Source organism: Nicotiana tomentosiformis, chromosome 3 (assembly GCF_000390325.3).
Source record: "Nicotiana tomentosiformis chromosome 3, ASM39032v3, whole genome shotgun sequence".
NCBI lineage: Eukaryota > Viridiplantae > Streptophyta > Magnoliopsida > Solanales > Solanaceae > Nicotiana > Nicotiana tomentosiformis.
The window spans coordinates 44292704-44319133 of NC_090814.1; the positions used below are offsets into that span (position 1 = coordinate 44292704).

Sequence of the window (26430 nt, forward strand, 5' to 3'; positions counted from 1 at the left end):
GATATCAAAATAAAATACTTAAAAGAACTAAAAAATATTATTATTAATCAAAAAGAAAATCATCATAAAATAGAACCCTTTAATATGAAAGAGGTTATGAATAGATTTTCAGTCAAAGATGATAAACCAACTATTCAACATCTCCAAACAGAATTAAAATCTGTAAAAGATGAAATAAAAATGGTTAAGCTTAGACTTGACAAAATAGAAATGGAAAATCTTACTAATGAAGTATTACAAGCAGCCAGTAAAAAAGATACTATTGGAGAATACTTCACAGAAGATGATAATTCAAAAATTGATGGAGAATCAACTAGCGGTACAGTTGTGGCAAAAATTACTAAAGTTAGAGCCCACAGTTATCATATTCCTATTACCTTAAAGGTAAAAGATATTACGATTAATAAATTAGTATTATTAGACTCAGGTGTAGACAGAAACTGCATAATGGAAGGAATAATACCAACCAAATACTTTGAAAAAAGTACTACAAAATTATATTCCGCCACAGGAGAAAAATTAAAGATAGATTATAAATTATCAAAAGCCCACATTTGTAATGATGGAATCTGTTTTATAAATGATTTTGCGGTAACCAGGGATATAAATGAAGAAATTATCCTAGGTATACCTTTTATTACTCAGATTAAACCATTTCATGATAATTTAGAAGCTATTTGTACTATAATATTAGGAAAGGAAATAAAATTCCCTTATCTTAATTCCATCTCCAAAGAGGAAAGTGACTTCCTCAAATCAAAGACTATTTTTAAAATAAACCTGCTTTCAAATCAGGTAAATTATTTAAAAAATAATATAAAAGTTCACAAAATTGAACAAACTTTAAAAACCCCGGGAATGGAGGAAAGGATAAAAATTTTCCAAGAAAAACTCGAATTGGAAGTTTGTTCAGAATTACCAAATGCCTTCTGGGAAAGGAAAAGACATGTAGTCGAACTTCCTTATATTAATGAATTTACTGAACAGGCCATACCCACAAAGGCTAGGCCTATTCAAATGAATCATGAACTCATGGAAGTTTGTAAAAATGAAATTAACGATCTCCTTAAAAAGAAGATTATCAGACCCTCTAAATCACCTTGGAGTTGTGCAACCTTTTATGTTAATAAAAGTGCAGAAAAGGAAAGAGGAGCTCCCAGGTTAGTTATTAATTACAAACCATTAAACAAGGTATTACAATGGATTAGGTACCCAATACCTAATAAAAGAGATTTATTAAAAAGAACTTATAAAGCAAATATTTATAGCAAATTTGATATGAAGTCAGGATTTTGGCAAATTCAAATTAACGAGAAAGATAAATATAAAACTGCCTTCAATGTCCCCTTTGGACAATATGAATGGAACGTAATGCCTTTCGGGTTAAAAAATGCCCCATCAGAATTTCAAAACGTTATGAATAACATATTCAATCCATACAGTAATATGTCAATTGTTTACATTGATGATGTTTTAATATTTTCTGAAGATATAGAATCTCACTTAAAACATTTAAATACGTTCTTTAAAGTCATAAAACATAATGGACTAGTAGTAAGTGCTAAGAAGATTAGGTTGTTTCAAACAACTATCAGATTCTTAGGACATGATCTATATCAAGGCACTTACAAACCAATCTGTAGAGCCATTGAGTTCTCCTCAAAATTTCCTGATGAAATCTTAGACAAAACACAATTACAAAGGTTCTTAGGAAGCCTTAATTATGTAGCAGACTTCATTCCTGATATTAGGAAAATCTGTGAACCACTATACAAACGTCTCAGAAAGAATCCAATTCCATGGAGTCAAGAACAAACTGACACTGTCAAAAGAGTCAAATCTATTGTTCAAAAACTTCCTTGTCTAGGCATTCCTAATCCTGAGGCATTCATGATAGTCGAAACTGACGCTTCTGATGAAGGGTATGGTGGTATTCTCAAACAACGAGTCTCTTTGAACTCTTCAGAACAATTAGTCCGTTTTACTTCCGAAATTTGGAATTCGGCTCAGAAAAACTATAGTACAGTCAAAAAAGAAATTTTGTCTATAGTACTATGTATTACGAAGTTTCAAGACGACTTAATAAATAAAGAATTTTTATTAAGAGTTGATTGTAAGTCAGCTAAAGAGATTTTACAAAAGGATGTTCAAAAACCTCATTTCAAAACAGATTTTTGCCAGATGGCAAGCACTATTATCTAGTTTTGATTTTCAAATTGAGTTTATTAAAGGTGAGGAAAATTCTTTACCCGACTTTCTAACCAGAGAATTCCTACAGGGAAAAAATGAGACCGAACTAGAAGGGTCCCTTCAGGGCCTCACCAAAGAGAGAAAATAGATATTCTGCACTAGCAGATTATTATCCCCCCTTACCCGTGATACCACCTCTAAATATAATGGTAACCCCTCCGAGAGTTCCCACTATAAATAAACCAGCTACAATGAAAGTCCTTGGTACTATTCCAAAAATAGAAGGACCATTCCAACAAGCTTCAACAAGCCAAACTGGTAAGACACTCACCAGTTCAGATTATGAAATGAAGACCCCAGAGTCATTTGCACAAGCAGTCAAGCCAGAGACACCATCCAAAAAGGAAGGTAAAAAACCGGTTTCTCAAGAAAAAGAAACATTTGAAATAATCTCCAAAGCACCAATCAAAGTGATAGCATTGGACAAAGGATACAAAAACTTCGACAAACAAGATCTGATTAGACCCTATTACACAAATAGGAACTATGTTGAAACAAGTGACCCTCTAAAGTCAAGAAGGTATTATGAATTTATTCTTACAGATACAGGTTCAGTCAGTTTTGAGCATACCCTCAGAGATGACAAAGACCCTGACAGTATTAGGTAATCTAGATTTACCATTCATAAAATTATAAGCCCCTTTGAATGGGGAATGGATCATTTGCACACCCCGATTGTGCTCTCTGTACAATTCAGAACTCAAACATATAATTTCAAAGATTATATGGACGCATGGTATAACTTTATGTACCTACGCCCGGGTTCTCATACATGGTTCGTAAAATACAGCGAACAAGCAGCTAAGTCAGTCATACCAAGATGGTTCTATGACTGGTGGAAAGCATTCGGAGGAACAGAGCAATCAATGCCCTGAAGCTTCCATATTCATTATGAGAGATTCCAGAAAGAACAGGAAATCTCTACCCTACCAGACCACATCAAGATTTGCAAATATTACTTTGCAAAAAGGATTTCTTTTGTTATTAGTTGGACGTTCGAAATAGAACAAATCGAACGGATTCAATATTTAGTTAAGATACCAAAAATCAAAGGATGGGTTCCTGAGTCAAGAGAAATCAAGAAACCCAAACCAGACAGCAGGAGTGGATCTACCAGTTCACAAGCAGAATTAAAAAAGAGAATCCTAGAAGTCTTAGCAAACATTGAAACAGCAAGTCCAGTAGAAGTACAGGCTATGTTTGACACAGTATCAGCATCTTCCTCAACGGAAAACCAAGACAACGGGGACATGGAGGACCCACACGGAATAGCCCAAGCCCACCAGGCCTACGCAGAAGAAGAATAGTAACTGAAGATAATGATTCTTCAGACAAAGACAAACGACTCTTCAAAAAGAAGGAGTCATCTGATAATGACTAACACAAGAAGACAAACACAGTACTTGCCTCTTTAGAAAAGCAACAGACGACCTTTCAGTAAAGCAACGGACAGCAAACTGGGATCGTCCATTCAAACGGTTAAGATTAACTTAACAAAAATCTGAAGTCTATATAAAGACTCCTATCATTGTAATAAGGGGCATCCGAAAATTTCCCAAGATTTTCCCTACCTTTTCTTTCCCCTCTGTAAAATGTTCTATTATGTTTGAATAAAGCTTTTAACAAGTAAGTGTTTCTGTCTTTACTATTTAAATTCCGCATTTATTTTATCTATTTTAAAGATAAAACTTAAGATCCTCTTAAATTCTGCATTTATTTTATCTCATCCCATTGAATCATTCTAGGGACAAAGGTATTACTATGTTCTTGGTTTGCTTCCATGAGCATAGTAACTCCTTTATTACTTTCGATCTTAGCTTTTGGGGCTAACGTTGTTTTCATTAGTCTGTAATAAACTCTATAAATTACAGCTATTTCTCTTGTATTAACTTTGCTGTTCATATTTTTTGTTTTTATATTAAGAGTTAATGTATCCAGAACATTCTGATCATTAATGTCAAAAAATATGAATAGCAAAGTTAATACAAAAGAAATAGCTGTAATTTATAGAGTTTATTACAGACTAATGAAAACAACGTTAGCCCCAAAAGCTAAGATCGAAAGTAATAAAGGAGTTATTATGCTCATGGAAGCAAACCAATAACATTCTCCTCTTTCCTTTTCTGCACTTTTATTAACATAAAAGGCTGAACTAACCCCGGGAATGGAGGAAAGGATAAAAATTAAGAGGATCTTAAGTTTTATCTTTAAAATAGATAAAATAAATGCGGAATTTAAATAGTAAAGATAGAAACACTTACTTGTTAAAAGCTTTATTCAAACATAATAGAACATTTTACAAAGGGGAAAGAAAAGGTAGGGAAAATCTTGGGAAATTTTCGGATAAATATGCCGCAACTAACGTTAGCCCCAAAAGCTAAGATCAAAAGTAATAAAGGAGTTACTATGCTCATGGAAACAAACCAAGAACATAGTAATACCTTAGAACTTGATGAAAACATTAAAGAAAAGCTATTTGCTATTCTTGAACAAAATGAAAACAGCACATCATCGTCGTCATCAGATGAAAGCTATTCTGACAGCGACAATGAAATGATAAACATGGCATATAGCTCAGACAATAGCAGTAGTTCTCAAGAAGACAACTGTAACTGCACTGGTGCAATATGTGTGTGCGGATAAAATTCTATTAAAGTCCTTACTAATGACTCTAAAGAAGTATTATTTGATATTATTAATCACATAGATGATGAAGATATCAAAACAAAATACTTAAAAGAACTAAAAAATATTATTATTAATCAAAAAGGAAATCATCATAAAATAGACTTAAAATTCTTAAGTCCAAATTCGACTAGTGAAGCTTCTTCCAGTAGAAGAATGACCTTAAGAAAAAAGAGTACAGGTTTTACTTATAAAAGTCCTTTGAAAGATGTTTACATAATTGAAAGAGTTTTGGAAGTATATTCATAATGGCTAAATTTGTAAACTTGTAAACATGGCTTGGTTTTAAAATATTTTTTATCTTTGAGGTAAAACGACTATTTGTGTAACTTTAGTAAAGTAAGGCTATTTGAAAAATGAGGCTTTAGATATACCTTGGATTGATTTAAAATATTGTACCCAAGTTTAGAAGAAAATTGTTTGAAGATCCTTGAATCCAATTGTATTTCGTTTTGGTTTTGTAGAAAACTTAATCTTAAAATCGTTTGCCCGATTTTTGTTTTTATGAAAAGGATTGTCAGCTTTTGAATCTGTTCTGAATTTCAAGAAATCCGTGAAAAATGTTAGTATAAGTGAAAGTGAAAACTATATAGCAGAAATGATTATGTATGTTAAAGTTGCTTAACTAATGTAAGAGAGCAATTCCTTTTAATTTTGCCTATGGTTTTTAGCTTGTCTAGGTTTCTAAAGTAATTCAAAGGTAATGAAATAAAGTATTCACTCAATCATTGTCAGTGTTATATACACGTATATGCAATAACTAATTATGTAAAGTAATAAAGGAAAGGGAAATGGACTCGTGGTTTGGGCTTGAAGAAACGTTAGGCCCAGTGGACAATGAACAGCAGCAGCAACTTTAGTGACTCCAAATTTAGGCTAAGGATCTGGGCTTGAGTTCTTTGAGAACTCAGGCCCAACTCAGATTCATGCAAAAAGGAAAAAAGAGAAAGTCATTAGATACATGACCCGATTCAACATTTAAATACAAGTAATATCAATATAGGCCCAAGATAAAACTGTAACAATTATCAATAGTTAAGAATGCAAATTGATGTGAAGTCACACAGAGTAAGACAATTTACAGTGAAAGCCTTTGTTTCTATTGAACACTAAACCTAAAGAGATTAGCAAATATCAACAGATTAAGGGCTTAGGGTAAAATTCCGTTCATGGCCAAGATACCCTTTGGTTCCCTGGCACTTCAAAGCTCACAAGAGCCTCAAGGATCCCGAGCAGTGCTTGTGTCAGGGAGAGTATCTCAACCACGAACTGAATTCTACTCCCAAATACCCCTAACTACACACACCGGTTCTTCCCTGTAGGTTTGAGTGCTAATGAGGCGCTTAATGTAAATACAGATACCATAGTAGTGACCACAAACAAGGAAAGATATATTTCTTACAAATAAGTGTCCAGAACACTGTAGATAACATCAAAGAGATCATGGTTTGCACACAACCATGTAATACATTGTCACATGCTTCAAAAGGCTTAATAGTACTAAAGGAAGTCAGCTGCAGGCACATGTAAGGGAAAAAGTATTGGCAGAACACCTTGCAAGCCCAAATAGCTAGATCACAAAACTTAAGAATATGAGGGGGTACATAGTTCAGGAATTTCAGGCCAAGATCTCATTATCCCAACAACCTATGTTTAAGAATGTATCCATAGACTAAGTCTCAAACTTCTATTAATTGTTAAAATTAATATATTCAATTGGAATGCTTAAGGGGTGTTAACAGGGATGTAAGTAAATAGTTCACTCATGGCATGATTCTTTCTCTAAAACTCTTAACTCCGTACTTATGCTAATCTCACTAAGGGTTAAAGCATATCACCATAAACGGGTAGTAGTGGAGAGTTCATTTCTAAGTTCACATGTCAAGACTTATTCATTTCAGAGATGATGGAAGAACCATAAACAGGTAGTGGTGGAGAGTTCATTTCTAAGTTCACAAGTCAAGACTTATTCATTTCAGAGATGATGGAAGATCATACATAATTCACGAGAGGTAGATAATGTTATTTAAGAATCTGATAGTACAGAATACTCAAGAGAAATAAAGAGCATACATAGGATATTTCTGTAGGATTACAACATCATAAACTTGATTGAGTTAGACCAACAGTGTTACCATGTATAAGTTTCAGGGAAAGACATTGAAAAACATGGTATTAGAAGTTTGTTATATAGGTTAAGTGTAATACTTAGTCATGATAGAGCTCAGCTTAACATTTAAGCACAATAGATGAACTTAAACACCACAGAGGTATCTTAATCAGGCTCTATAATTTAAACTAAATATGGAGCAGCTTCAGGGCACAAAAAGAGCAAGTACAAGGGTCCAATTAGTTCAGGGTGTACTTGCAGGGTAAGATCAAGACATGATTACATAGCCATGAGGTTTAACAGAATCACAGAAGCATGTTAGAAAGAAATCATTCAAATAATTTAAGTGTGATATACCCAAAGTAGGAATGTCAATTCTGTATTTATTCTTAAAGACTCATATTCATTTAAGCTAGTCTATCATAATGAAGCTTAACAATACCTAATTTAATAGATGGTGTTCAACCATAATAGATGTAACTTCAATCAGGTTTCTTGACATGGCTTAAGCTAAGTTGATAACATCAGACAACACTTAAATACAAAGATTTATTAGAACTCATTCCAGTTGCCTTAAGGCATTATCTCATGCAATGAAACTCACATATGTGATCAAACAATTATGGGAGCTAAAAAAAGACTATCACATTGATTTCTCTAGAGTCACAGAATCACAGAATAACACATTAAGGAAGGAAAGCAACTCAAGAATTTTAAACTGCCATGCTTAAGTTAAAATCGCAGCTCTATACTTAACCTTAGGTATTCATATCCATTCTTTAGTTTGTTTTATTAGACAAATAACTTCAAGTATAGGTCAACAAATCACACTAAAGCAGAATCAATAAGGTGGACATGAAATCCAGAACAAAACAATCAAAATAAGTGTAAGGAATCATCAAGATTCTTTAGTCAATTACAGAAGTTTGATCATACATGTTACTTAATTTGGGGTAGTATTATAACCACACAATAAACTATTGGTATCCACTTGAATCATATAATGCCTTGGTATAACAGTTGATTATGAACACATTATGAACAGAGGTAACCAATTATAAACTAGCAATGAAGCATTATAAGTTGAAACAACTAGCAAAGGATAACAGAGTAGACATGGTTTCAGCAATTAAAGGAAAGAGGAAAAAGGTCAAGTGCACTGAACTTCTTTTGAGCAGCAAACCAAATAAGAATCTTTGTTATCCGCTGAGAATCAAGAGCTCAAACTCCGACCAATGTGAAGCTCATAATCCGGAAAGGATATCAAAAGTAGTTAGGAACCCTAGTTTGATTTTTACTACTCAAGACTAAATCGATGTTTTCTGTTTTGTTAGTCGATTTTCGTATGTATCTTGTTGTTTGGTGAGAGCATTAAAGACCCTATTTATAGTGGCATTAAAATGCCTTTAGGGTTCAGCAGAATTCAAACCGGTAGTGAAAGATGGGGGTGGGGGTGGGGGTAATACGAGCATAATCGGGTGAAATCAGAGATGAACAGAGGGAAATCAGTAGGGATCTTACATGGGAAGAGAAAAGTTGACCATTGAAGGCAAACTTATCGGACAAAGCTCAAAAACCCAGAGATCACTACGTTTGACCTTTGGGTATATAATCTTCATCATGAGACTCTAGAGAAGCTCCATGCATGCTTTGATTTAACATAGCACAAGATAAATCCGGAGATTTGCTATTTCATTTGTATGCTAGGGTTTTCGGATTTGGGGAGTTTGAACCTCAAAATGGGCAAAGATTCAGCGAGAATCGTGGGTAATAAAGACAAAAAAGATGATTTCTGGTCATGATTCATGGCCTTGCACTAATTTGTGCAAGGTTCTTTGACTGATAGGTCTGGTTGAGAGAAATGAGAGAAGAAGGGGAAAGGGGGTGGCCGAGTCATGTGGGAAATGATTAGGGTTTTGGGGATAGTTGGAGTTGTCTCTTAGGTTAAGATTGAGAGATGGGATCTGGGCCGTTGGATTTACTGATCAACGACCCTGATAATTCGGGCATTAAAAGATTTTAATGGGGTATATTAGTGGCCGTTGGATTCTTGTAATCCAACGGCTATGATTAAATCTGATGGGTGTTTAAATTAAAGAGAAACAGAGATAAATCGTGAGTCGTTGATCTGAGTAATGGACAACTATGTTTCCTGTGTAAGTGTTATGGAGAGGCGACGTGGCGAGTTTTGATTGGTCTAGGGAGAGTGACACGAATTGGCACAGTGGAGAGAGGGATGTTTGGACTGGGTCAGATTTTTGATTTGGGTTGTTTCCAAATTAAAGAATAGCCATTTTGTGTTTAATTACACAATTGCCATTGTTACCTTTTGATCTTTTAACCTTTGAAAAATTAATTTAATTAAACTTAATTAGTTTTAATAAAATGTAATAAAAATTATAATAATCAAATACACTACTAATTACTGTATTTAGTTAATTAATTACTAAATATCATTTTTCTTATTTACTACACTAACTTCGGATTCATTTTGAAATAACAGGCTATTTTACCAAAATTAAGGAATAAAATTGTTGAATTAATTATAAGCCTATGTGATGCATATGAAAAAATATTTTAATAATTTAAAAAATAGTAAATAGTAAAGATAGTATGTTTATAATCACATAATTATTAAATTATTAATTAACACCATTAATTACCTATTTGTTTATAGAAAAAATAGATATTATTAATTAGAAAATATCTTTAACATATTTATTGAAAATTAGTATGTGTAAGTAAATTAATTTTAAAAAGGAGGGTCTAAATTAATCGTCAATAGCTGCCCCTCTTTGACCGGAGATGATGAAAGAGTTTTCGAGCAAAGAAATCAAACCAAGGCCAATTTTTTCCCGACTTTAGGCATACATTACAGGAATGGCATATGGATTTAAGGAAGATTATGAGTTGTAGAATTAGAGGAGGAGTTAAGGAAAATTCTAGGGAAATTTTGAAGAGTTAGGGCCGAGTTCTAACTTTAAATTGCTTACATACCTCGGGCTTAACGAGGACCAGGCCTCATGTAGTTCTGGACTGATGATTTGGAGAAGGCAATGCTTACAGGAATTGCCCAGTATCGTATTATGACGATACTGCGAGACGGAAGATTTGGTACCCATGATAGCTCTTAATTGTGGCTTGATTTGAAAGATTTGATAAATTAAACTTCCATTGATCATTTTTGAGCTTGAGTTTTGATCCATGGCCCGCTTATGAGTTTGTTGTTCCTCATAGCGTTGTAGTTTGTTTTGCTTCCTAGAAGCAGTTCCACATTGCGATGTTTGGTCCTGCAAAGGAAAAATAACATACACATACCCATATCGTAATGTAGATATGTTAAGATGTAATGTAAATGATGCAGGAATGATGATGCATGGCTGCCAGCTAGCTGTTATTTGGTATTGGGACGACGGGGTACTTGAATTTGACTCGATTGTTAGCCAGGTTGTGTACCGTTACGCTACTGTCGGAGCATTAAGTCTCCTCATGTTGGGAGTATCTGTAAGGCCCCATAAAATTTTCACCTAAAACCGCGGGTTTTGTGCCGCCGGTTGTACAGTACGTCGGGGAGTTGAAAGAATTATTTTGCAGACCATGGCATTTCTGCGGCCCACTATGCCACCGCAAAACCACTTTATGGGCCGTAGATCGACCGTGAAGTGAAGCAGAACTTCAGCTAATTTTGAAGACCATTATGTGGCCGCATAACCATTTTGTGGGCCGCACAATTCATCACAGACCCAGCATGAGAAGACTTCGGAAGGAGGTTCTGCGGTGTGTTATGCGACCGCAAAACTAATTTGCGGACCGCAGATCTCTCGCAGACATGTCCACTCCTGCCCAGTTTTTGGGACCTTTTCTGTGGTCCCCTTTTGCGGGCCGCATACCTATTTTGTGGTCCGGTCTACGACCGCAGACCCGGCTACATAGAGTTTAAGTTTTGGAAAATTACACCCGATCCAATTTTTATAAAAACAACTTGGGGCTTATTTTGGCTGGTCCTAACTAATATTTTAGAGAGAGGAAAGCGGCCTAGAGTGGGGGATTCCTAAGCTAATTGTTCATCAATCCTTGCTCAAGACGTGTAGAATTCACAAGAAAAACTCACAAGATTTTCATCCAAGAGGTAAGGTTCCATACCCTAGTTTTCAATTTCGAGTTTGGGGGTAGAAGATGGGTAATGGGGAGTGTGATTCCTAGGTATGGGGGTGTTATCTATGCATGCATGTACTAACAAAGTTGTGGGAAGGTTGTTGAGCTCAAAAGGTAGATATTGGGTTGTGGGACGAAGGAATACACAATAGAAGGACCTTGAAAATATAATGCCCACCTAATGTTTGATAAAATACTCAAGTGAGCTGAAACCCCGAGTATCTTCCTAGTTATGGTCCAATTTTGTTATATTTCTAAATAGATTGAGGTTGCTAGGATTTCCGTATCATTGTAGTACTTAAGGGAGCTCAAAGCGAGGTATGTTTGCTAAAATGCCCTTGTAGAATCGGATCGATGATGTCCTCGTAAGTTGTAATTATGATTGACATAAGCTCTTATGTCTCATGTTCAGAGTTATCCCTTATAAATTTAACTATTCCGAATAAACTCTGTGTCGAAAGTTATATGTTCAAAATGTATTCCGAATGCTCTTATCATATTGTGTTATCCTTCGAGATTGTATTCAAATGTGACCATGTGTCAAAATATTTTGAATTCAATTATGTCTCAAATGCTAGTTATTGTGCTAAATTGTGGAAGAAAACCTAATGTGCCTATGCTCATATGTGTACTAAAGGCGTGATTAGAGATGCTTTGTTGTTGATAATCCATGATGATGTTTGAAAGTGAAAGGGGTGATTATGACATATGAAATACAACCGACGTGCCAAGAATGATATTACATTTGTGGCCACTAGTGCCAATGAAATGAAAAGATGAGTAAAAGACTATGAAATGAGCTGAAATTCCTTTAAATAATAATAACATTTGGGAGTATTGTTAGTCACCGAGGAAGGGTATGTTGAAATAATCTAACCCCGAAACTACTTCGGTGTAGGAGTGGATTGTAATTATTCCCCTTATTTGGGATGAGATTGATATGATGAGATTATTCCCCTTAAATGGGATGAGATGATTGCTAGCAAAGGGTGATGTCGATCCACACGACATTGTGGTGAGACGTCCTAGCCGGTCGGGTCAAGATCGGACGCCATGATGCACATATAGTGGTGATTGTGCTTGAGATAGTAATTGTAATTGTGATTGTGATTGCATGTCTTTGGGTGAGACGACCTAGCCGATCGGGCCGTGATCGGACTCCGTGCTAAATACACGGTGGTATATCGGTATTAAAGATCTCCCAACCTAAAATATTGTAATTTACTTGAAATCTTATCTTGCTCCTAACTTGATGCCTTGGTATTGTTTGAGGCTCCCATTGATTCTATGATTGTTCTTCCTTGTTTTATTACTCGTTCTATTGAGAGGGTGTTTAGTCATTCATACTAGTACTATTCCATATGTACTAACATCCCTTTTGCCGAGCGTGCTGCATCTTTAATGGATGCAGGTGGTTCCATAATAGGCGGCTTTGATCAGAGATAGCAGTACACCCTCTTCCCAGCTGACTTGGTGAGCCCCACTTCATTTCGGGGTCTTGTGTCTTTTGTTCCTTGTGTATTATATTTTGAGGTATAGTCGGGGCCTTGTTGCTGGTACGTTCATAGTACTCTTTTGTATCTATTAGAGCCTCCGTATACATAGTGTGGATTGTATGTTGGTGTTGGGAAAGTCAAACTAGTAATATTGTATTTGTACCACATGTTCCACTTCAAACTATGAAAGTGTATGTATTTTGAGACTTATAAATAATGTAACTAATGGTAATGAATTGGTTCTAATTAATGAAATATGTTTTCACCTTATTCTTGGGTAAGTTCGGGTAGAAAGCATCTAGCAGGCTTGCTCGGCCGGGTTATCTCGGTTGAGCACCGGTCGCGCCCCCCAGGTCGGGGCGTGATAATATCTCCGCGCGATGGGAGTAATTGACTTGCAATGTAGAATGTATTTTCGCGTGATGTGAGTAGTTGCATTGAAATGTAAAGTACCTCCGCACAATGGGAGTTTCGGACTTGAAAAAATGTAAAAATGCATGTAAGCTGCATGAGCGAAATGTCAAAACATTGAAGATAAAATAAAGAAATAAGGAGCATGCCCAAGAGGTACTCTTGACTGCCAACTAATTGCGGCCGTCGATCGGCAGGACATTAGTGGCGGGGTTTGCGACTATCTACTGGTAATCTTCGATATGGTGGAGTGGCAGTGCGGGACGCTCCTATTGGAAAAGCGAATAGTTTTCTATATACATGGCTTTGATTGGCATAGCCGACGACTCAATTTGTACAGAATGCTCCGATTGATTGAGCTGACGATTTTCTATGTAGATGGCTCCGGTTGGCGGTGCCAGCGACTCGCTATATACAATGTGCTTCACTTGGTTGAGCAGATAGTTTGCTATTTACAATATGCTCCGATCGTATCGGCGGCTTGGTTCCAGAATACCTGCAAAGTATTTGAGAGTTAGTCTTCGGTTATATGAGATAAATTTAAATAATGAAAGAGAGATGATAGTTATGAGAGAGTAGAGGATCCGTCATTGCCCCAGCGTGCCCCAGCGTTTCCTTGTATCTTATCGGTTCTGCGTTCAAAAACAAATTCTTAGTAGGGGGTATCGGTTTATGTTGACCGTAGTCTTGGCTTTGCCCCGGGCCAGGTGAGGCTATACCATGAAGTTCTATAGGTGGAATGAAGTTTTTTTATAAAACATTTTGCAAATCATCCATTTTATGTAGTCGTTCCGGATTATGACGTGGTTTTTTATAAATTCCCTCAGACGCGAACGTTGTTTCTGGAAGACTCTGTGATGTGTGGCTATAATTCCATAGTTTCGTATATTATTTGCCTTGCATTTTACACACTTTAATGATAAAATACACTTTATTTGCGCGTAATGGAGTCTATTTTATGTGTAGGTGAATTGGAGATGAAAGTAGAGCAAAAGGGATACTTAAACATTGAAAGTGTGCTCAAGGACAGTGAAAAGGACAAAGCTGGCGACGCTAGGCTTGTATGCAGGCGTTAGACCTGGAGAGGCCAGGCAAAGGCCAGCTTAACCGGGCGTTAGCCTGGCGACGCCAGGCCTAGGGCGAGGTCGAGTCCGAGTTTTGAAGATTTATTTCGTCTCCTGGTTTGACTGGGGGAAGTCTGAGTACCCCGTGAGCCGCTATTGCTTCGGCCTTTGGCCTTTCAGGGAGATTCTTGTCTACCCTTGTTATTGTTTTGCTTTATTTGTGCATTGGGGACACTGCACTCTTTTAAGTATGGGGTGGGAGAATTCTCTAGATGATTAGTAGTAGGATGTAGAAAAATGTTAACTTCTTATTTGTGATTTCGTAGTTGTGTATTAGTGTGTAGTATCAAAGTAGTTATGAAAAAACATCAAAAAAAAATTGGACTTTTCCCGACGATGGATCTCCTAGATAGTTTTCTCGAGGGATTTAAGTCTAAAGAAAAAGGACAAAAAGATATTCTTTGTAGGTAGTGTAGTAATTCCCCCTTGGTTTTTTTTGTGCCACGGTTCTTTTCTAAGGGTTTTATTTGAACCGGGTGTAGGTAGTTTTATTTTTTTAGGAGAGGAGCCATGGTGATGTGAATTGAATTGAAGCAATATCTCTTGACTTTGTTATGCCTTGAGAATAGTGAGTACTTTGATTGTGACGCTTAGGCTCAATTATTTTACTCTTGTATAAGTACCTTAAATTGTATAATCTTAAATTTGCTTAACTGCTTTGACTAGAGTGTCTTGATGAGTCCAATCCTAAGTGAGTTATGTGCCATGTGTGCGTGAGGTTTTTATGTTATCCAGTGCATTGCATTTGATGTCTAGAACTTGCCCCATGTGTTTACAAAGCGAAATAGTAGTTTTGTTCAGTCTTGGAAGTGATATAGGCGTTTCTTTGTTGAGCCAAATATATATATTTTACCCGCCTAATTGTTATGTATCGTAGTTAACCCCGTTGATCCTGTAATCCTGTTTCTCTGGCAACCACATTACAAGCCTTACCCATTTGTTTGAATTAATCATCTATTTGAACCTTTTCACCTCTCATGAGCACTTGAATTGTTATGAATTTTGTAAAAGTTAAAGTGTGGGGTGGTTGGTTTGGCTTTTGAGTGGAACTAATGAAATAAGGAGAAAGGTGCACTGTTTAGAAAAAAAAGAAGAAAAAGTAAGAGCCCCTTGAATTGAAAAAGAAAAAAAATAATATAGTTGTATTGCTATGAAAATATTCTGTGATAGTGGTGACTCTTGATGTAATTGTGCTTAAAAGAAGTATGGAGTTAATATACATTGATTTGAAGGTGGAGTTATGGTTTGACATAAGTGTGGGGTTTAAATGTTAAAATGTATATATTAAAGTGCTTAGGGAGGTGTAGTCACTCTTATATTCAAATGTAACCTACCCAACCCGCAGCCTACATTACAACCAATTAAAGTCCTGCTTGATCCTAGACTAAATGAGCTCGATTAGTAGAATAGTGCACTACGGGAAAGCCTATGGTGAATCTTTTGTAGCATATGAATGTTATTTCTGAGAGTGAGCGAATTCTTTCTAACTTGAGTTCCTAATTGTTCTTAAAATTTTATTGTGTGTGGAACTATTCTTTTTTGTTGTGTGAGGGCACTTGATTCATGAAGGAAAGGTAATGTCATTGACCTCTATGTTAGAATAAGTGAGTGGGTTATGAAATAATGCATGGTACTTGTGAGTCAAATCTTAAGGAGAAGATGTTACACCCTTGTGCTTAGTCTATTTAAAAGATTCTTGGTATAATGAGTTAAGGGAATTGCTTAATAGGTTGTGTCTATAAGTATAGTTTGATTGCTCGAGGACGAGCAATGTTTAAGTGTGGGGTATTGATGTGTGGCTATAATTCCATAGTTTCGTACATTATTTGCCTTGCATTTTACATGCTTTAATGATAAATTATACTTTATTTGCGCGTAATGGAGTCTATTTTATGTGTAGGTGAATTGGAGATGAAAGTAGAGCAAAAGGGATACTTAAACACTGAAACTGTGCTCGAGGACAGTGAAAAGGAGAAAGCTGGCGACGCCAGGCTTGTATGCAGGCGTTAGACCTGGCGAGGCCAGGTAAAGGCCAGCTTAACCGGGCATTAGGCTGGAGCTGCAAGGCAAAGGCCAGCTTAACCAGGCGTTAGCCTAGCGACGCCAGGCCTAGGGCGAGGTCCAGTCCGAGTTTTGAAGATTTATTTCATCTCCTGGTTTGACTGGGACTTGACCTACACATTTAGGTCTTTTCCTACACATATAAATTGACCTAAAAATGCCACTTTGAAGTGTTATTTTGGCGACCGGAGGCAAGAACATTACGTGGACAACTTTTAGAGGAGAAAATCATAGAGTTCTTCATCCCTTTATCTTTTCTTTATAATTTGTTTATGCAAAATACTTTGAAAATTATTACCAAGAACATGAGTGGCTAAGCACTCTAGTTTCTAGGGTTGTGGTTGACATGATTATTAATGTTTATTAATTACATCTTCGTTAATTCGGATTCTCATCTTGTGGTTGTTTCTTTAATTCTAGTTTTAATTTGTGAATTTTTGTAACTACCAATTCACCCTACTATCTATGCTATGCTTGGGAAAGCTGTGTTTAGATTAGGGTATAATTTGAGAGAGCTTGTTTCTGAACCCGTGGCTCGGGGAAAGATTTCGCGGTTAGGATAGGAATATACCTAACAGTCTTTCTTAATTAAATACCGTATTATATTCGTTAATGATAGACTCAATACCATAGGAATATATGATTGATATATTGTGGGCAGGCGGGTAGTATTGTGGGAACATTCTATTCATATAAACGATCCGGTTAATTAGCAATCATAGATAATCTGGATTAACGAGTGTGATTAATGAACTTAATAGGATTGATATACCAACCACAACCCTGGAATTTCCATCTCCTCTGAAGTAAAATCTCGTCATACAAAATCGCATTCTTGATAATTTAGTTGTTATTTATTTAATTTCCGCAATCGTAGATTAATAGAAAAATATCACTCTTAAATATCTTGGACAATTAATTGATTTTAGTTTGCTTAGTTAACGATCAATCTAAGTCTCTGTGGGTTCGACATCCGACTTTCGAGTCACTTTATTACTTGACGACCACATAGACTTGCGTGTGTGTTTAGTCTCAACACTCTGTCCCATTGATGTTGATGCTATGAGATGCCTCTGATGATGTGGCTTCTTGCCACTACGATTGCGTCCTAATCTAAATTAATGTGTTACAAAGGTTTTCCTAGGGTTATGACCGAACCTTTTCAGCTTATCCGAAATAGAATCAGGTCTAAATGTAGTTCGTGTGTAATGATAAAGAAATTATGATGATGACATTGCTCGAGGATGAGCAATGTTTAAGTGTGGGGTATTGATGTGTGGCTATAATTCCATAGTTTCGTACATTATTTGCCTTGCATTTTACATGCTTTAATGATAAATTACACTTTATTTGCGCGTAATGGAGTCTATTTTATGTGTAGGTGAATTGGAGATGAAAGTAGAGCAAAAGGGATACTTAAACACTGAAACTGTGCTCGAGGACAGTGAAAAGGAGAAAGCTGGCGACGCCAGGCTTGTATGCAGGCGTTAGACCTGGCGAGGCCAGGTAAAGGCCAGCTTAACCGGGCATTAGGCTGGAGCTGCAAGGCAAAGGCCAGCTTAACCAGGCGTTAGCCTAGCGACGCCAGGCCTAGGGCGAGGTCCAGTTCGAGTTTTGAAGATTTATTTCATCTCCTGGTTTGACTGGGACTTGACCTACACATTTAGGTCTTTTCCTACACATATAAATTGACCTAAAAACGCCACTTTGAAGTGTTATTTTGGCGACCGGAGGCAAGAACATTACGTGGACAACTTTTGGAGGAGAAAATAATAGAGTTCTTCATCCCTTTATCTTTTCTTTATAATTTGTTTATGCAAAATACTTTGAAAATTATTACCAAGAACATGAGTGGCTAAGCACTCTAGTTTCTAGGGTTGTGATTGACATGATTATTAATGTTTATTAATTACATCTTCGTTAATTCGGATTCTCATCTTGTGGTTGTTTCTTTAATTCTAGTTTTAATTTGTGAATTTTTGTAACTACCAATTCACCCTACTATCTATGCTATGCTTGGGAAAGCTGTGTTTAGATTAGGGTATAATTAGAGAGAGCTTGTTTCTGAACCCGTGGCTCGGGGAAAGATTTCGCGGTTAGGATAGGAATATACCTAACAGTCTTTCTTAATTAAATACCGTATTATATTCATTAATGATAGACTCAATACCATAGGAATATATGATTGATATATTGTGGGCAGGCGGGTAGTATTGTTGGAACATTCTATTCATATAAACGATCCGGTTAATTAGCAATCATAGATAATCTGGATTAACGAGTGTGATTAATGAACTTAATAGGATTGATATACCAACCACAACCCTGGAATTTCCATCTCCTCTGAAGTAAAATCTCGTCATACAAAATCGCATTCTTGATAATTTAGTTGTTATTTATTTAATTTCCGCAATAGTAGATTAATAGAAAAATATCACTCTTAAATATCTTGGACAATTAATTGATTTTAGTTTGCTTAGTTAACGATCAATCTAAGTCTCTGTGGGTTCGACATCCGACTTTCGAGTCACTTTATTACTTGACGACCACATAGACTTGCGTGTGTGTTTAGTCTCAACACTCTGTCCCATTGATGTTGATGCTATGAGATGCCTCTGATGATGTGGCTTCTTGCCACTACGATTGCGTCCTAATCTAAATTAATGTGTTACAAAGGTTTTCCTAGGGTTATGACCGAACCTTTTCAGCTTATCCGAAATAGAATCAGGTCTAAATGTAGTTCGTGTGTAATGATAAAGAAATTATGATGATGACATTGCTCGAGGATGAGCAATGTTTAAGTGTGGGGTATTGATGTGTGGCTATAATTCCATAGTTTCGTACATTATTTGCCTTGCATTTTACATGCTTTAATGATAAATTACACTTTATTTGCGCGTAATGGAGTCTATTTTATGTGTAGGTGAATTGGAGATGAAAGTAGAGCAAAAGGGATACTTAAACACTGAAACTGTGCTCGAGGACTAGTCTCATAAGTTACAATATTATTCCTTATCGAGACTCTATATTCAATTTTAGTATTGTCTTCTTCCAGTCAAGAGAGCAGCAAGCCTATATATACAGTATTACAGTATTTTCATTACCATCGAGCTATAATCGATGGGCAGGCCCCTATTGGGCAACCTCTGATCAGATGGAAAGTTATATACCGAGCCTACTGTGGCCGAGCGCCTATGAGCGAGCCCAGCATGGTCGAGATACATAGCCTAGTATGGCCGAGCGCCTATAAGCGAGCCTACTATGGCAGAGCAGTTATATATACCGAGCCTTATAAGGCCGTACAATTATTTTACTTACTATATTGAAGGAGTTGAGTCAGTATCAGCAGGTAAGTATATCTCCAGATCATCTTTGACTCCCAGTTAATTTCAGTTATCATATTATCAGTTCAGTTTCAGATTTCAGTTATTTTATTGCCTTACATACTCGGTACATTATTTCGTACTGACGTCCCTTTTTTGGGGGCGCTGCATTTCATGCGTGCAGGTTCAGACAGACAGACGGGTAGACCTCCTCAGTAGGTGTTTTCCGAGTTCCGCCTGATCGGTAAGCTCCACGTCTTTCGGAGTTGCCAGGACTAGAGTTTTGTGTACATCTTATGTATATCTGTATATATGTTATGGGTAGGTCGGGGCCCTGTTCCGATCACAGTACATCTATCAGTAGAGGCTTGTAGGCATATCCTGTTGGTTAGTGCAGTATGTTGGGTTTGTATAAATTGGTGGTTTGTCAGCTGTAGTAGCTATGACGGCCTTGTCGGCCTAGCTTTATATTGATATTTAGTTAGTGCTAGTTTCCATTCAGTTTTATATTTTGCTTCGCAAATTGTCTTGCAAGGTGGCCCCATGGCCAAAGTATGACATTATGTGTTCAGAGTCCCTTAGTCGCAATTTGGTACGCCAGGTTAGGTGAGGCACGGGGTGCTTGTCTCGCTCCTAGGTTCGGGGCGTGACAAACTTGGTATCAGAGCAGTTCTGTCCTAGGGAGTCTACAAGCCGTGTCTAGTAGGGTCTTGTTTATAGATGTGTTGTGCACCACATTATATAAGCAAGGAACTACAGGGCATTTAGGAGTTGGTTACACTTCTTTGAAATCTAAATCGTGCTATAGAACTGAGTTATAGGAAATTTGAATTAAACTTATGTGTTGGTGTTTGCATGCACAGATGACGGTGACTAGGAAGACTACGGCTAGCCAGAGGAGAGATACAGTAGTAGGTGAGGGGACCAACAGGGTACCCCCAGTAGATGGGGCCCAGTCTGAGGCTCAAGGGGAGACCCCTACTCAGCCATTACCGGCTCCTCCACCAACTACGGAGATTCCTAGGGAAACCGCACATCCAGTTCCCCCTCCACTTCCATCAGATCAGGACTTAAGGAGTGCGGTGCATTTGTTGACACAGTTGGTAGCTACCCAGCAACATGCTAGGGCATCAGCTAGTGCAGGAACTTCTGAGGGGTCTGGGAGTTCAAGGGTCCGAGAGTTTATTGCTTTGAGTCCCCCAGAGTTCACGGGGACAGATCAGAGGGAGGACCCGCAGGATTTCATAGATCAGCTTCACAGGATCTTTCGTGTTATGCATGCCACGGAGAAAGAGGCAGTTGAGCTAGCAGCTTTTCGACTCCGAGATATAGCCATCCTTTGGTATGAGGGATGGGAGAGGTCCAGGGGACGTGATACACCTCCAGCTATTTGGGAGAATTTTTCAGATGCTTTCCTTGACCAGTACTTACCGCGGGAGATCCGACAGGCTCGAGTCGATCAGTTTCTAGCCCTCAAGCAGGGTAATATGAGTGTTCGAGAGTATAGTCTCCGTTTTGACTCATTGGCCAGATATGCACCATCCATAGTTTCTACTATGCGGGACAGGATTCACAGGTTTATAGCAGGGTTAGCCCCAGAGTTAACCGAGGCATGTGCCACCGCTGCATTGCAGGATAGTATGGATATCTCCCGGATTCAGGCATTCGCCCAGAATATAGAAAGGGGTAGGCGTCGGCAGCAGGGTACAGAGAGGGCTGAGCAAGGGCAACGTAAGAGGATGAGATTTCCCAGGTCTCAGGAGCAATCTCAGGGTAGTTATAGGACCCAGTACTTCGGACGGCCACCTAGGCCTCCGCCACCTCAGTTACAGGGTTACGGGTATGACCGCTATACTCAGTCAGGACCAGGTGAGAGCTCACGGGCGTCGGGTTTGCAGCGACAATGAGGTTCTGCGCAGACATGGTCATTTCCTCTGCGGTGTGACATCTGTGGTAGAGGACACTTGGGTCAATGCCGAGCAGGTTCTGATGCTTGTTATACATGTGGGCGTCCGGGGCATATGATGCGAGATTGCCCAAATAGAGATTCTGGGGGAATGGCACAACCAGCGAGTTCAACAACAGGATCATCTATGTCCGTGCATCCTTCAAGGCGCGAGTCTCAGTCTTCAGCTGGTAGAGGTCGAGGTAGAGGTAGAGGTTCCAGTTCAGGTGGTAATCAGAACCGTATCTATGCTTTAGCGGGTCGACAGGACCAGGAGTCTTCACCAGACGTTGTGACAGGTATATTAACCATTTGCTCTCACGATGCTTATGCTTTGATAGACCCAGGATCTACTTTATCGTATATTACCCCATTTGTCGCGAGGAATTTTGGTATAGTGCCTGAAATACTAAGTGATCCTTTTGCGGTATCTACACCGGTCGGAGAATCGATTATTGCTAGACGGGTTTACCGAGGTTGTACGGTGACAATTTGTAGTCGTCAGACCTCAGCTGACCTAGTTGAGCTAGAGATGATGGACTTTGATGCTATCATGGGCATGGACTGGTTGGCAGCTTGCTATGCCACAGTTGATTGCCGAGCAAAGGTAGCCAAATTTCATTTTCCGGGTGAGCCAGTCCTTGAATGGGTAGGTAATACACCAACACCCAGAGGTAGGTTTATTTCCTATCTGAAGGCGAGGAAAATGATCGCAAAAGGGTGCATTTATCATATTGTGCGAGTTAGAGATGCAGATGCTGAGATACCTACACTTCAGTCTATTCCCATAGTCAAAGAGTATGCAGATGTGTTTCCAGATGAGCTTCCAGGTATTCCTCCAGAGCGAGAGATTGATTTTAGCATCGATTTGCTTCCAGGAACTCAACCAATATTCGTCCCTCCGTATAGAATGGCACCTGCCGAATTGAAGGAGTTGAAGGAGCAGTTAAAAGATTTGCTGGAGAAAGGTTACATTAGGCCCAGTACCTCACCTTGGGGTGCACCGGTACTATTTGTGCGGAAGAAAGACGGCTCGCTGAGGATGTGTATCGATTATAGGCAGTTGAACAAGGTAACTATTAAGAATAAGTATCCACTTCCAAGGATCGATGACTTGTTTGATCAGTTGCAGGGAGCTAGATGCTTTTCCAAGATTGATTTGAGGTCGGGGTACCACCAGGTCAGAGTTCGGGAAAAAGATATTCCGAAGACAGCCTTCAGGACCCGATATGGCCACTTCGAGTTCCTTGTCATGTCCTTCGGGCTGACTAATGCACCCGCTGTATTTATGGACTTGATGAATAGCCTATTCCGGCCATTTTTAGATCTGTTCGTGATAGTATTTATTGATGATATTCTGGTTTATTCCCGTTCAGAGGATGAGCATGCGGACCACCTGCGAGCGGTACTCCAAACCCTCCGTGATCGTAAGTTGTATGCTAAGTTTTCTAAATATGAGTTCTGGTTGAAGTCTGTAGCATTCTTGGGGCATATTGTATCAGATGAAGGGATAAAGGTGGACACTCAGAAGATTGAGGCCGTGAAATCTTGGCCTAGACCTACCACTCCGACAGAGGTTCGTAGCTTTCTAGGCTTAGCAGGATACTATCGGAGGTTCGTAGAGGGTTTTTCTTCCCTTTCGGCACCATTGACGAAGTTGACACAGAAAGAAACTAAGTTTCAATGGACAGAGGCTTGTGAGCGGAGTTTCCAAGAGCTTAAGAACAAGTTGACCTCAGCTCCAGTTCTAACACTTCCAGAGGGTCTAGAGGGTTATGCCGTGTATTGTGATGCATCAGGTGTCGGGTTAGGATGTGTCCTGATGCAACATGGGAAGGTAATTGCATATGCTTCAAGGCAGTTGAGGAAGCACGAGAGGAATTATCCGACCCACGACCTCGAGTTAGCTGCGGTTGTCCATGCACTTAAGATATGGCGGCATTATTTATATGGTGTTCATGTTGATATATTTACTGATCATAAAAGCCTACAATATATTTTCAAGCAGAAAGAGTTGAATTTGCGACAGAGGCGATGGCTTGAGTTATTGAAAGATTACGATGTTAACATTCTCTACCATCCAGGGAAAGCTAATGTTGTAGCAGATGCCTTAAGTCGCCGATCTATGGGTAGCTTAGCACATGTAGAGCCCGAGAAAAGACAATTAGCTAGAGATATTCATCAATTGGCTTCGTTGGGGGTTCGGTTAGTAGATTCTGAGGATGGTGGAGTTGTAATCCAAAACACTGCAAAATCATCCCTCATAGCTGAAGTCAAGGAAAGGCAGTACGAGGACCCAGAGTTGGTCGAGTTGAGAGAGCGAGTTCCGCAGCAGAAGAAGCCATTGTTAGAGCTCAAGGGAGATGGGGTTCTCAGATACAAGGGTCGTTTGTGTGTTCCAGATGTAGCAGGGCTACGAGACAGGATTATGTCAGAGGCAAATTGCTGCTATTTATAAAGATTGGCCATGTGTGGCATGCATAGTATGTTTCTGGCTACGTGCAGGTTGGTTTTAACCTAGTGTACGAAGGATACTCTGGAAAAAGTTTCCAAAGTCTCCAAGAGTAAACATTCGAGGACGAATGTTCCCAAGGGGGAGTGATGTTACACCCTATATTTTCGTATGTAAAAATGCGTCGTAAGTAAACTAATGTAGGACAAAAAAATGAGATAATATTTAAAAGTATATAAAGTAAGTTAATCATGTTACCTCTGAGGTTACAAATATTGAAGATCATGAACAACAAGTACAAAGAGGGTTGGACAGTTCAGAAGCTAAAGCAATTAAATAAAACAATGTTTCATCGAAAGTCGACAAGTTGGGAATGTTATAACATGTACCTTTGGGGTGAGACTAGGGTGATTAACATGATAAAGAGATTATGTTATGATTTATATTAGTCGTATTACATCCGTGTGTTATGTTTTTAAGTCAAGCGAGTTGTGGAACAAAAGTCGATGAAAGTCATCACAAGTTACATTCATAAGTTTTACTGAAACTTTGGGTCAAATGTAACTGCAATTTTCTCCCAATATACTTAGAGTTATGGTGTGTTCCACACATCAAATTAAAGATCTATGAGTCTATTTTCCAACGCATTAAACCATTTGTCAATACGACATCGGAGTAGAGAGATATGTGCATTTTTGCGATACTGCGCAAGCTGCTAGGTGACAAGTAGGTGTGTCACCTACTTGCTTAAATGAAAGCCCAAAAATGGGCCATTTCGGGTCGTCCAAAGAGGCCTTTTAAGGGCCTATTTTCTTCATATATTAGACTCAAAATAGAGCATAATAACCAGACATAAGCTCTGCAAAGAATCCTCCCAAAAATTTCCCACAAACCCTAATTGATTTTCTCTCCCTTTCAAGTTCCAATTGGAGGTAAAACTTAGAGTTTGAAGAACCAAGATAGGAGCTGAGTTATCCAACAAATAAGGTGAGTTTACTGCTCTCTTTCATCCATTTTTTCTGCTGTAAATTCATGGTAAGTCGTTCTATACTTGTAAGAACTCACGGGACGGTGATCGGAAGCCGTGAGTTCGAGTTATTCACTTGTAGCGGACTGTTTTGTGGACTGTTTTGTGTTGCTGTTGGGCTGCGTGTTTTATTACTATTTTGTGGAGTTTTGGAGGAGGAAGGGGGTTTATAAACACCATATAAATGTAGGGTGGTTGGCTGGTCGTTCGTCATAACATTTTCGGGTCGTTTGACACTACTACGGTGGTCGTTTTGTGTACGAAGAGATTGGGGTGTGTTGGGCTGTTTTGTAGTATTTGATGGTGTATATAGGGCTGGAAAATGATGTATATATGTTGTTATTGTTCTGTCCTTGTATTGTTGGTGTTATCTTGAAGTTGGAGGAAGGGCATATTATAGGGGAGATGCTGCCCGTTTTAATACAAAATAGGTTTGTCGTTCGTTGTGCGATAGTTGTACCTTTCGTAACTTAACGATAGTATTATTATCATTCTTGTAGATTAAGGTGCGAAGAGGTGAGTTCAACTTGGTGATTGAAAAGATTGTGATAAGGTATGTTAAGGCTAAGCCTTCCTTCATTTTGGCATGATCTCGTAGCTACATGTGTTAGTAATGAGACAAAAAGAGAAGTTCATATTCATGAATTTATTCACACTATTCTAGTCTCATAAGTTACAATATTATTCCTTATCGAGACTCTATATTCAATTTTAGTATTGTCTTCTTCCAGTCAAGAGAGCAGCAAGCCTATATATACAGTATTACAGTATTTTCATTACCATCGAGCTATAATCGATGGGCAGGCCCCTATTGGGCAACCTCTGATCAGATGGAAAGTTATATACCGAGCCTACTGTGGCCGAGCGCCTATGAGCGAGCCCAGCATGGTCGAGATACATAGCCTAGTATGGCCGAGCGCCTATAAGCGAGCCTACTATGGCAGAGCAGTTATATATACCGAGCCTTATAAGGCCGTACAATTATTTTACTTACTATATTGAAGGAGTTGAGTCAGTATCAGCAGGTAAGTATATCTCCAGATCATCTTTGACTCCCAGTTAATTTCAGTTATCATATTATCAGTTCAGTTTCAGATTTCAGTTATTTTATTGCCTTACATACTCGGTACATTATTTCGTACTGACGTCCCTTTTTGGGGGCGCTGCATTTCATGCGTGCAGGTTCAGACAGACAGACGGGTAGACCTCCTCAGTAGGTGTTTTCCGAGTTCCGCCTGATCGGTAAGCTCCACGTCTTTCGGAGTTGCCAGGACTAGAGTTTTGTGTACATCTTATGTATATCTGTATATATGTTATGGGTAGGTCGGGGCCCTGTTCCGATCACAGTACATCTATCAGTAGAGGCTTGTAGGCATATCCTGTTGGTTAGT

At 38.3% G+C, this 26430-nt stretch overlaps 1 long non-coding RNA gene across 1 annotated transcript; it reads left to right on the forward strand.

Annotated features, from left to right (window-relative positions):
* The first annotated feature begins 24893 nt into the window (after positions 1 to 24893).
* Positions 24894 to 25881, forward strand: LOC138908739 (uncharacterized). The gene is made up of 3 exons (XR_011415142.1): positions 24894 to 24999; positions 25540 to 25592; positions 25771 to 25881. It is a non-coding gene; the product is annotated as an uncharacterized lncRNA (long non-coding RNA).
* Positions 25882 to 26430: the final 549 nt, after the last annotated feature.